Here is a 9,184-nt window from a genome sequence, read left to right on the forward strand (position 1 = left end):
ACAGAACGAGGTTCTTTTGTCTTTACGAAGTAGTGTGGACACGTGGGTAAGGTATTACAATGATGAGCTAAAAAAGGTATTACAGTGATGAGACAGGTGAAAAGAAACAATGTGTTTAAAAAAGATTTCACTGCTCATCTTTTTGCAGAGCATGTAGATGGAATATGGTGCATGTTTATGAAGGAAACCACAGCCAAAGCAACGTTGTCCCAGCAATGTGGCATAAAAAGCAGAGTGAGCTGAAAGCAGAGTGAGCTGTTCGGCGTTTCAGTCTCTGAAATGCAGCACGTGCAGAAAACCAGATTTGATGCAATTGTGAAAAACACCAAGGCAGAGTTCATCTGCTTGACTTGATGAGAAATTTGTTGTGCTGGCCTTTTGGATCTTCAAGAAGACATCGTCTGTGAACCGGACTGGTTGGAGATATTCCAATGTTCTGAGCTGGCCGACTGACTCGGTCCCGGCAGGTGCTGGAGGATGTCTGATGTGCTCTGTCCTGGAGAGCTGGGAGGTGCTTGGAGATGTGTTTGAGAAAGAATGTGCTATTCAAAGCAAAGCCCTGCAAACCAAGATAATGCAGCGTTAGCTGCAGCTCTCATCTGGGCTGAGGGATCGCTTCCTCTGCTTTGAGCTTTGCAGTCAGGTCCTCAGTGGCCAGTACGTAGCTCCTATCTCTTCAGGGAGAAAAGATCATGCTGGAAAGTATACTGCCCTCTTGGGTGCCAGCTGCCTGGACAGAATGAGCCACCAGTGGGCACAAAATGGCATAATATGTTACATTAAATTAGCCAATCAACAGCTTTTCTTTTATTTTAAATACCTTACAAGTGGGCGGGAACTTATACAAGCAATATGGAAGTGTAGTAGTCTGTCATAATAACCACCTTGCTTGTTAAAATATCTTGCTTTATGCTACCTCAATAATTTAAGTCATTACCATGTCACCTACACTGATTCATAGTTCCAAGCAGCAAGGGAGATCTAATCCTGTTTTGTGCATTACAGTCTATATTTAGAATACCATTTCCCCTCTCTCTTGAATCACGTGTATTAAAATTAGAGGGATACTCACAATGAAGATCAACAATAGCTATTTTGCTCCTGTAATTGTGGGGTTTGCCACTGCAAGGATTGCTCAGTGCAAAAGGTACAAGATCAGCCTTTTTAAGCAAAACAGATACTAAACAGATGTTTTTAGCTGATCTGTCAATGAGGCTAACAGGGTGTACACTGCACCTTTCTCTACCATGTCCACAGTCTGCCTGCAGAGTCAGAGCAGGTGTTTCTAACCTTTTGTGCTGGTTTTGGCTGGGATAGAGTAGGTTTTCATTATAGTAGCTGATATGAGGCTATGTCTGGGATTTCTGCTGGAAACAGTGTTGATAATACAGAGATGTTTTCCTTACTGCTGAGCAGTGCTTACACAGAGCCAAGGCCTTTTCTGCCAGCGAGTGGGCTGAGGTTGTACAAGAAGATGGGAGGGGACAGAGCCAGAAGAGCTGACCCCAACTGACCCATGGGACATCCAGTTCCACAGGCTGTCTGCACAGCTTGTAAAGCTTGGGGAAAAAGAAGAAGGAAGAGGGGGAGTTTGGAGTGATGGTGTTATGTCTTCCCCAGTACCAGTTAGATGAGATGGAGCCCTGCTTTCCCGGCAATGGGTGAACACCTGCCTGCGGGTGAGAAGGAGTGAATGAATTCCTTGTTTTTCTTCACAGGCAAGCACAGCTTTTGCTTTACCTATTAAACCGTCTATCTCTCAATCCACAAGTTTTTTCTCAATCCATGAATTTTCTCACTTTCACCGTTTCAATTTTCTCCCCCATCCCACTGGGCAGGAGTCAGCAAGCGGCTGTGTGTGGCTTAGTTGCAGCCTGGGGTTAAACCACGAAACCTTTATTCACGCTTGGAACACTTTGTCAGAGCAGCGGCTGGAAATTTTTTTCCACACTCTTGGATGTATCTTATTAACAGTTGGAACCCAGACGTATGTTGTAGTGTTGGATGCACTAGAAGTATTTCAAGGGTGTATCCAATCCATAGAAAAGGTTCTCAACCCCGTGTAAAGTGAAAATAGGTAATTCATTAAGTAAACTAAACTGCTGGTGGAGGGGATGATCTTCACTGAGTTGAAGGCTTGTAAAAGAAGATAAAGCAAGTATAGGGCTCAGTAATTATGTAGCTATGACTTAAAACCCATGGACTCATGTGCAAAGAGCAACCATGTATTTGACCAGATTCTTGCATGAAGGCAGCATACTTCATTCCTGAGCCACAAAGTAAGTCTAAAAGGTAAATCTGTACAAATCTCTCCATCATTCTGAGCTATAAAATACTGGACTTAAGTATTTGCCCTGCTAATCTCAAAGAAACAGATACTGTTTTTTATAATTCCTGTTTTTTACATGCTGCTTGCTGTGAGACAGTTTTTGATTCATAAATCTTATCTTATTACAAAACAGTAAAATGTCATGACAAAGATGGCTTATCTTGTAAATTTTTCCTTGAGAATAATATCGCATATGCTGTTCATCCCTTGAATTCTCCAGGTCATCTAAAGGATGTCCACACATTAAAGGGTGACAAGCTCAGGTCATTGTCATGAATCACACAATCAATAAGAAAACATTGTGAGAAGGATTTACAAATATAAGTTATGCAGCAAAATTCAGTTGCCCAAGGATGGTGTTAAGCATTGCAGGATGTGTGAACAGGTCTGAAATGAGAGCAGGAAGACGTAGGCTGCAACGGTCAAGAACGTTCTTGCAGCCAACATTAAATAAACTACTAACATCTGAGCAAAAATGAAACAAGGTTTGTGGAGTAAAGCAGAATGAGAACAATGAGGGTTGGGAAAACAAATTGTTTCCGTAAGCAGCTGGATTTGCAGAACCTGATGATATGTAGTTCTCTCCTGCTTGGATTTGCTTGTGTCTAAAACCACTTTTCATCCCTAACTCCAGCCTTCTCAGGCTACAAAATATCCCAGCTCTTCATTCACAAGAAGCATCCAGGAACTCTTTACAAAATCTTCCACCTTGTTCTCAAATTGGCCAAGACATACAAACATGACTGAGAAAGAGGGGCTAAAAGTACATTGCAAGAGTTTTATTTTTATTAAGAAATCAGAATCTAAAAAAACCAGAAGTTTGGAATTAGAGGATTAAAATCTGTTTCTCACATATCACAACTATTTCTGCATAGTCAAGAGGTTGACTACTGCTTTGTACACAGAGACCTAAAGATGCTGCTCTGGTCAATTGCTACAGTGAAGAAGATACTCAGACTTCCATCTAATGCCATTTTTCCCTCTCTGGCCATTGCAGGAGGTATTATGTTACATCACCATTTGTTACTGTTGAGCTGTGATCTGTGTACATGAATCTCAGAGTGCCTAAGCTTGCGTGAATGAGGTTCCAGGTTCAATACATCTTTACTGACACTAGAATATCCAAATGAAAGAAAAATTGCAGGTATTTTGTAGAAAATACCACTCAGAAATGGTGGAGTGCTCACTCCTACGTGAAATGTGCTGAAATTAATCATTTCAGAACAAAAGAAGGGCCGTAATTCTGTTGTTATCTGCATGCATACTCTTAAAATGCTGGTACTTAAGTATAGATTTTACTGAACACGTAATCCTGTGGGTTTGTTTTTTGCAAGTAACCATAGTGGTTTTAGTAGTTCTGCATCGTTCTTCTCTTCCAAGTGTTGCAAGTGGATCTCTGCACCGCGTTTAAGATCTGTGTTTCTAGTTGTAGCAGATTTTTCCCCTCTTTCATTATTTCTGGACAACTGTAGTATAAGGTGAAAGTATGAATGTGGTGGCAGATATAAATAGCCACCCAGGGCAAGAGGGAAGAGAATCTGTCTTCAGATCTGCAGCAAAAGCCCTTGTGTCCACAGATAACCAGTGAGCTTTTTGTTTCATCCTGTTCCTTCTCTCTGAAAATGCTCCTATGCTCTACTCCACTAACATTGTTGCCATGACACCCATCAAAACCCAGATACGCTCTTGCTTTATTGTAGCGAGATGCAAATTTCTACAAAGAGGAGACTTTTTTTTCACTTTTCACTGCGATAGGTGAGGGACTCTATCTATGTCTCCTGAATTTACCAAACACTCCTTGTCGCTCCTGAATATGTGCCATAGTTGACTCTCATCAATTCGATCCACAAAGGGCACTTGGCTCAGTTTTCTGTCTTTGCCTGCTCGATTTTCGTGGTGCAGATTCCGTTGCACATAGATGTCATCTGTACTCGACCACCTTTTAGAAAGGTGGGGAGTGTGGGGAAAGTGGGAGTGGCTCATCAGCAGCTTTAAATTAAATCCAGGGCACTACAGCAAAATAAAGCGGCTGAGATTGTAGCTCTAAAACTTCAAAGGTGAAAACTTGAACTGTTAAGTGAGCCCAATTTTCTCCTTCTGCAACAGGGAACAGCTGGTGGATCAGACTCCGTCTGCACAGAGGCTGCTGTAAATGGTGAATATTTGAAGTCTTGATGCGTGCTGACACAGATGAGACGAGGTTAAGGAAACACACAGTGGCTTGTTACGGAGGAGACGATATGTTTGTACCTTAAGATGTTATTGCACACAATAGCTAGAGAGGGAGGAGAGACCAAGCATGGAGCCCGTATCTAAAATGTTATTCACGTGATAAAAGACTATTTTATTTTTTAAAACACACATATTGAAGACCAATACCGTGTTGTCACTTGCCCTTTGTGCTGGCTCAGCAGTTAGGTATCAGCTTTAACAGCAAAACAGACAGTTCCTCGACACAGGGAATTCTCCACAAAATACAAAGGCAGCCTAAACCCCTCGTTTACGCTGCAGTATGTGAGGCAAGAAGGGGGTCTCTCTTGTTTTAGAATATGCTCCATTTTGCCGGTGAACAACTGCATGAATGCAAGCAATACTGTTGCACTCAGTGACGCTGGTATTAAATAGAAAGCTAAGTGTGTGTACCATTGTTGATAGAACGGAGGCCAAAGGTTAATATGAACATGTTTTATAGCTGCAAAAGCTAATTACTTCAGTTAAAATGACTGTAGTGTATATTGTTTGGGTCTAAGAAATCATATGCAAGCATATTTGTATCTAATCATGAAGTATTTTAGTGCTTGTAATAGAACTCATTAAAAATAATGTTGGTTATTCTAGAATACAGTGCAGTAAGCTTGTTTTTTTGTAACCATTAAGCAATAACGGAGACTTATGAGCCATCCTTTACAGTTCTGCTAGTTGCAATAAAATAAGACTAGTTTATTTATTTACAAAGGGAGTTATTTCATTTCAAAATACAAGATAGACTTTTAATGTTATGTGACATCTTCTTTAAAAAGCCTAATTAAAACAACCAACGTACTGTTTTGACAGCTAAACGTTTATAGGTTTTGTCTCTTCACCAAATCAAGGATCCTTGCCTAATTCTTGCCTGCTCAGAACATCAACATAAGATCAAACACTTCTGAAAATCCTTTTCCCCCCAGAGCAATACCTTTGAAATTTTAAGTTCCAATCGTGTCATCAGCGAGTATTCTTACGAGGGAAAGTTTTTAAGGCAGGAGAAGGCGAGTGAGAAAATCTAACTGGTCTTTGTGACAGTGGATTTGGGCACATTAAAAACTGTCTGCAAAGTGAATCCTTCCTTTGATCAAACTACGAGGCCAATATTTTTCGGGAAGCTTGTATGTGTGGACTTTAGGTTCAGCGATTTTGCCATTGCAACTGAAATATACTCCTAACATTTTTTTAAGTTGAATTGCATAAACTTTATGCAGACAAATTTCCCATAGGAATTGAGTCTATATAAAGACTCCAGGATTCTGGGCACAACTCCTGCTAAAGGAGGTCACCCTTAACTCCTAGAACTGAACCAACAGTGTTTTTTACCTTTTCATAACAGGTGATAAATATCGTCTTGATTTCAGTTTATATCTTATAGCTCGAGGTCCTTTAGCAGTGACATTTTGCTGTCTGTGAAGGAAAAATAACCCCACAGGCCACTCGTTATTAAGGAAAGGCAATTCACTAACAACATTCCCCTTTGCTGTTGGGAGAAAATGGTGTTTGAGGAAGCTGCTCTGCCAGCCTAATTAAACCAATACAGATTAGTCAGCCTGCTTCAGCCTGCTTCCATAAGGAACTGCTTACTGAACGGGTGCTTGAGGCTCATCTCTGGCAATAAAGCTGTCTGAAAACTGCATCATGGGGCTTGTGGAGAAAAGGCAGATGTTATTTCCCGCATTGACACAACACACTGATATTTCCAGTTTTGGCTGAAAATATCTGAGGATGCATGCAAGTAAATGCTGTGAAAACTACCAGGAAATCTTTGAGAGTATCTGCAATAGTGTATCTCCTGGAATGACCAGATCATGTACCAATCATCAAATTAGTTCCACTAAGGTAAATCTTAGGTATCCCATGTCATTGATGATCTACAGGACACTTAAGGCTGGCTTAATGGAACTAACTTTAAAATTTGCTAGTAATGTCATTCTAATCTATGTTGGCTGGAATTCTTGCTGGTTTAAGATTATTTTAAGATCCCAAATGTAAATTTCATGCAGCATTTTAAGTATAATCTCAGAGAGAGAGAGAGAGAGAAGAAAACTCAGCAAGATGACTCTAGAAGAGAACTGTCATAACTCAGCACAGCTTCCAGTGTATTCCTGCTTATGCTAGGATTGCTGCTGGAGCTAATAAGGCTTGAGAACAGCTGGCAATGTCAAGTCACTATAGATTCCAGAGAATTTCAGAAAACCCTTTCTTTAACAATGCTGTGAAAGCTGAAGACTCGGCATACTGAGAGGAACACTGATTCTCATTGCAGACCACACAACGTATTGCTGAATATTCATGTGCTACGGAATTAAGACCATACTTAATATTGCAGAATGAATTGGAATATTTTGAACATTGCTCAGGAAGACAGAAATACCTTTTAATACTCACAGGAAAAGACCATGCCTATATTATATCTTATCTCCTATGGCAAGTCAACGGGAAAGAGAACTGTCAATTCATTTTCTGCTTCCTCCAAGTAAAGCTACAGAGATAACCAGAGGATATTTTAGTAAAACAGCTGAATTATCCCGCTCCTTTCTTCAGTGGAGCAGAAGACTAGGATTTAAGGCACATCATTAGTCAGCATGCTACTGTATTGACCCTACTGAGTGATGAATCTGTCCTGGATGCATACTGTGTTTTCTGCAGCAATGAGAGAAGGAGATTTACTGGAGGATGATTTTCTCAGAATCAAGGTGATGATTTTAAAAAATGTTGATCGTGTTGAATTCCATCTATTTCTAGTTAGGTTTTTAGTTCAGATGGAATCAGTGCAGGATTTAGCTGTGGAACTTGGAAAGCTTAACATGATAAATTGGTGTTTGTGGAGACACACAAGTGTACAAGTTTTTTGTCTTTTTAATAAGCAATTTGTCCTTGAATGCTACATGCAGCTCAGCAGGAAATCTAGGTACAGGCAGCTACCAGGATCAAACTCACTGCTGTATGATAGTTGTTTAAAACATGTGATATGCTTCAGTATAGACTTTAAACAAAACAGTTCCAGCTCGTGGCTGTTGCTACACAGACTGTATGCAGATAAGTCCCAAATAGCTGAGCATATGTGTGGTACAAGGTTAAAACAATAACAAGCAGGTCGAACCATTCAAACCCTGGAAATCACTTTGACTCCAGGCCAAAAGCTTAGCTTGAGATGATATCAGTATGGGATAAAAAGAGGATAAACTAACAGGTTTAGCAGCCAGCTTATGGGAGTCAGCATATAGTATCTATACTTCCAGCAGGAGAGCAGATGGTCTTATATTTAAGGAAGCACCAGACAGGGAGTCAGGAGATCTGAATTCTATTCCTGTCTCTGCAGCAGCATTTCTATGTCACCTTGGGAAGTCACATTTCCCCCCTTTTTTTCTTAATCTTTTAAATAGTGGAAATAATATTTGTTTGTCTCACAGGACAGCTGAAAGGCTAAACTGATGCTGAAAAACACTCTGAAGCTCTAGCATGAAAGAACTGTGAAGTAAACTTGTTTGGAAGATAGGGCGCTCCATGGTTTCATGTGGTATATTTGTGTCATATTTATGACCTTTTCTCTCCCAGAATATCCCATGTCTTCTTGCACACAAGTTTTCAAGGAGGGAATAAATGGATTAAGCTGCTTTCCACATTTGCTAGAAAGATAAGCAGCTGCCAGTAAGAACCTGACCAAAGAACAGACTTTATTACTGAGAGAGACATTATTTATGCCCAAGAGGGCAATAGGCTTGTTGAAGTTAACTGTTTGTCCCAAGATATTTTTGCATTGGTGGCAGAATAATGTCTCTAATGGCTTTTATTCTAAATTCATCAGTGGTGCTTGCAAGCTGAATATGCAGTACATATTTATGTATTGTCTTTTATGAACAAATCTGCCGAAGTCCCAAAACAAGTCCACTTTTTAAATGGAGATATGTCCATGATTATTTGCACAGGACTTTCATCTAAAGCCCATTAAAATCAACTAGACTTCAAAGGAATTTGAATCAAAGTCCTAGCAAGCAACTGTCATTTCTTCCCAATCCTATGCCCATTAAGCAAAATAACCCTATCTATCTTCATAACTATCTGGTATCATAGGCGTAATGTTTCCACCACAGAATAAACAGCTTCTGCTTTCAGCATGAAGGTGTAAGCTTCGGGCTGGAGTTGAATTTTAGCACATATCATGACTTGCTCCATTTGTTTATACATCTTTTGCAAGAGAAAAAAAAAAAAAAGAAAAAGATGAAGCCTTTTGTTTTTTTCCTCTGTGCCTCCATTTTTCTTGTTCCTAGACCTCGAGTGTCTGTTAAGGGACTGAACCCCAGTTCAAAGGCAGCTCTGGGAAAAGGGCACAGACAACACTGCAGAAAACTTCACAACAGTGGACTACCTCATAGCAGTGGTGGAGACAACGGAAGCAATAGCAAAGGTTTTCAGAGCAGGTGTCCTGAGTGCCAATGTGGAATACGGTTCTCCAGCACGAGTTCATTTCTCTGATTCCTCATAAATGAAGCTACTTTGAATCTTGTAAACTGGGGTCCCCTCAGCTCTTGTGGAAGTGGCTGTGGGTTGAATACCCACATGGAAGAAAATATTCACCAGGTTCAGGTGGGTTTTCAGGTTCAGGCT

General features: G+C 40.4%; 1 protein-coding gene across 1 annotated transcript in view; it reads right to left on the minus strand.

Annotated features, from left to right (window-relative positions):
- The window catches only part of KLF7 (KLF transcription factor 7), a 121,409-nt gene that overhangs the window by 1,693 nt on the left and 110,532 nt on the right, over nucleotides 1-9,184 (minus strand). The window lies entirely within an intron of this gene.

Source organism: Cuculus canorus, chromosome 6 (assembly GCF_017976375.1).
Source record: "Cuculus canorus isolate bCucCan1 chromosome 6, bCucCan1.pri, whole genome shotgun sequence".
Classification (NCBI taxonomy): domain Eukaryota; kingdom Metazoa; phylum Chordata; class Aves; order Cuculiformes; family Cuculidae; genus Cuculus; species Cuculus canorus.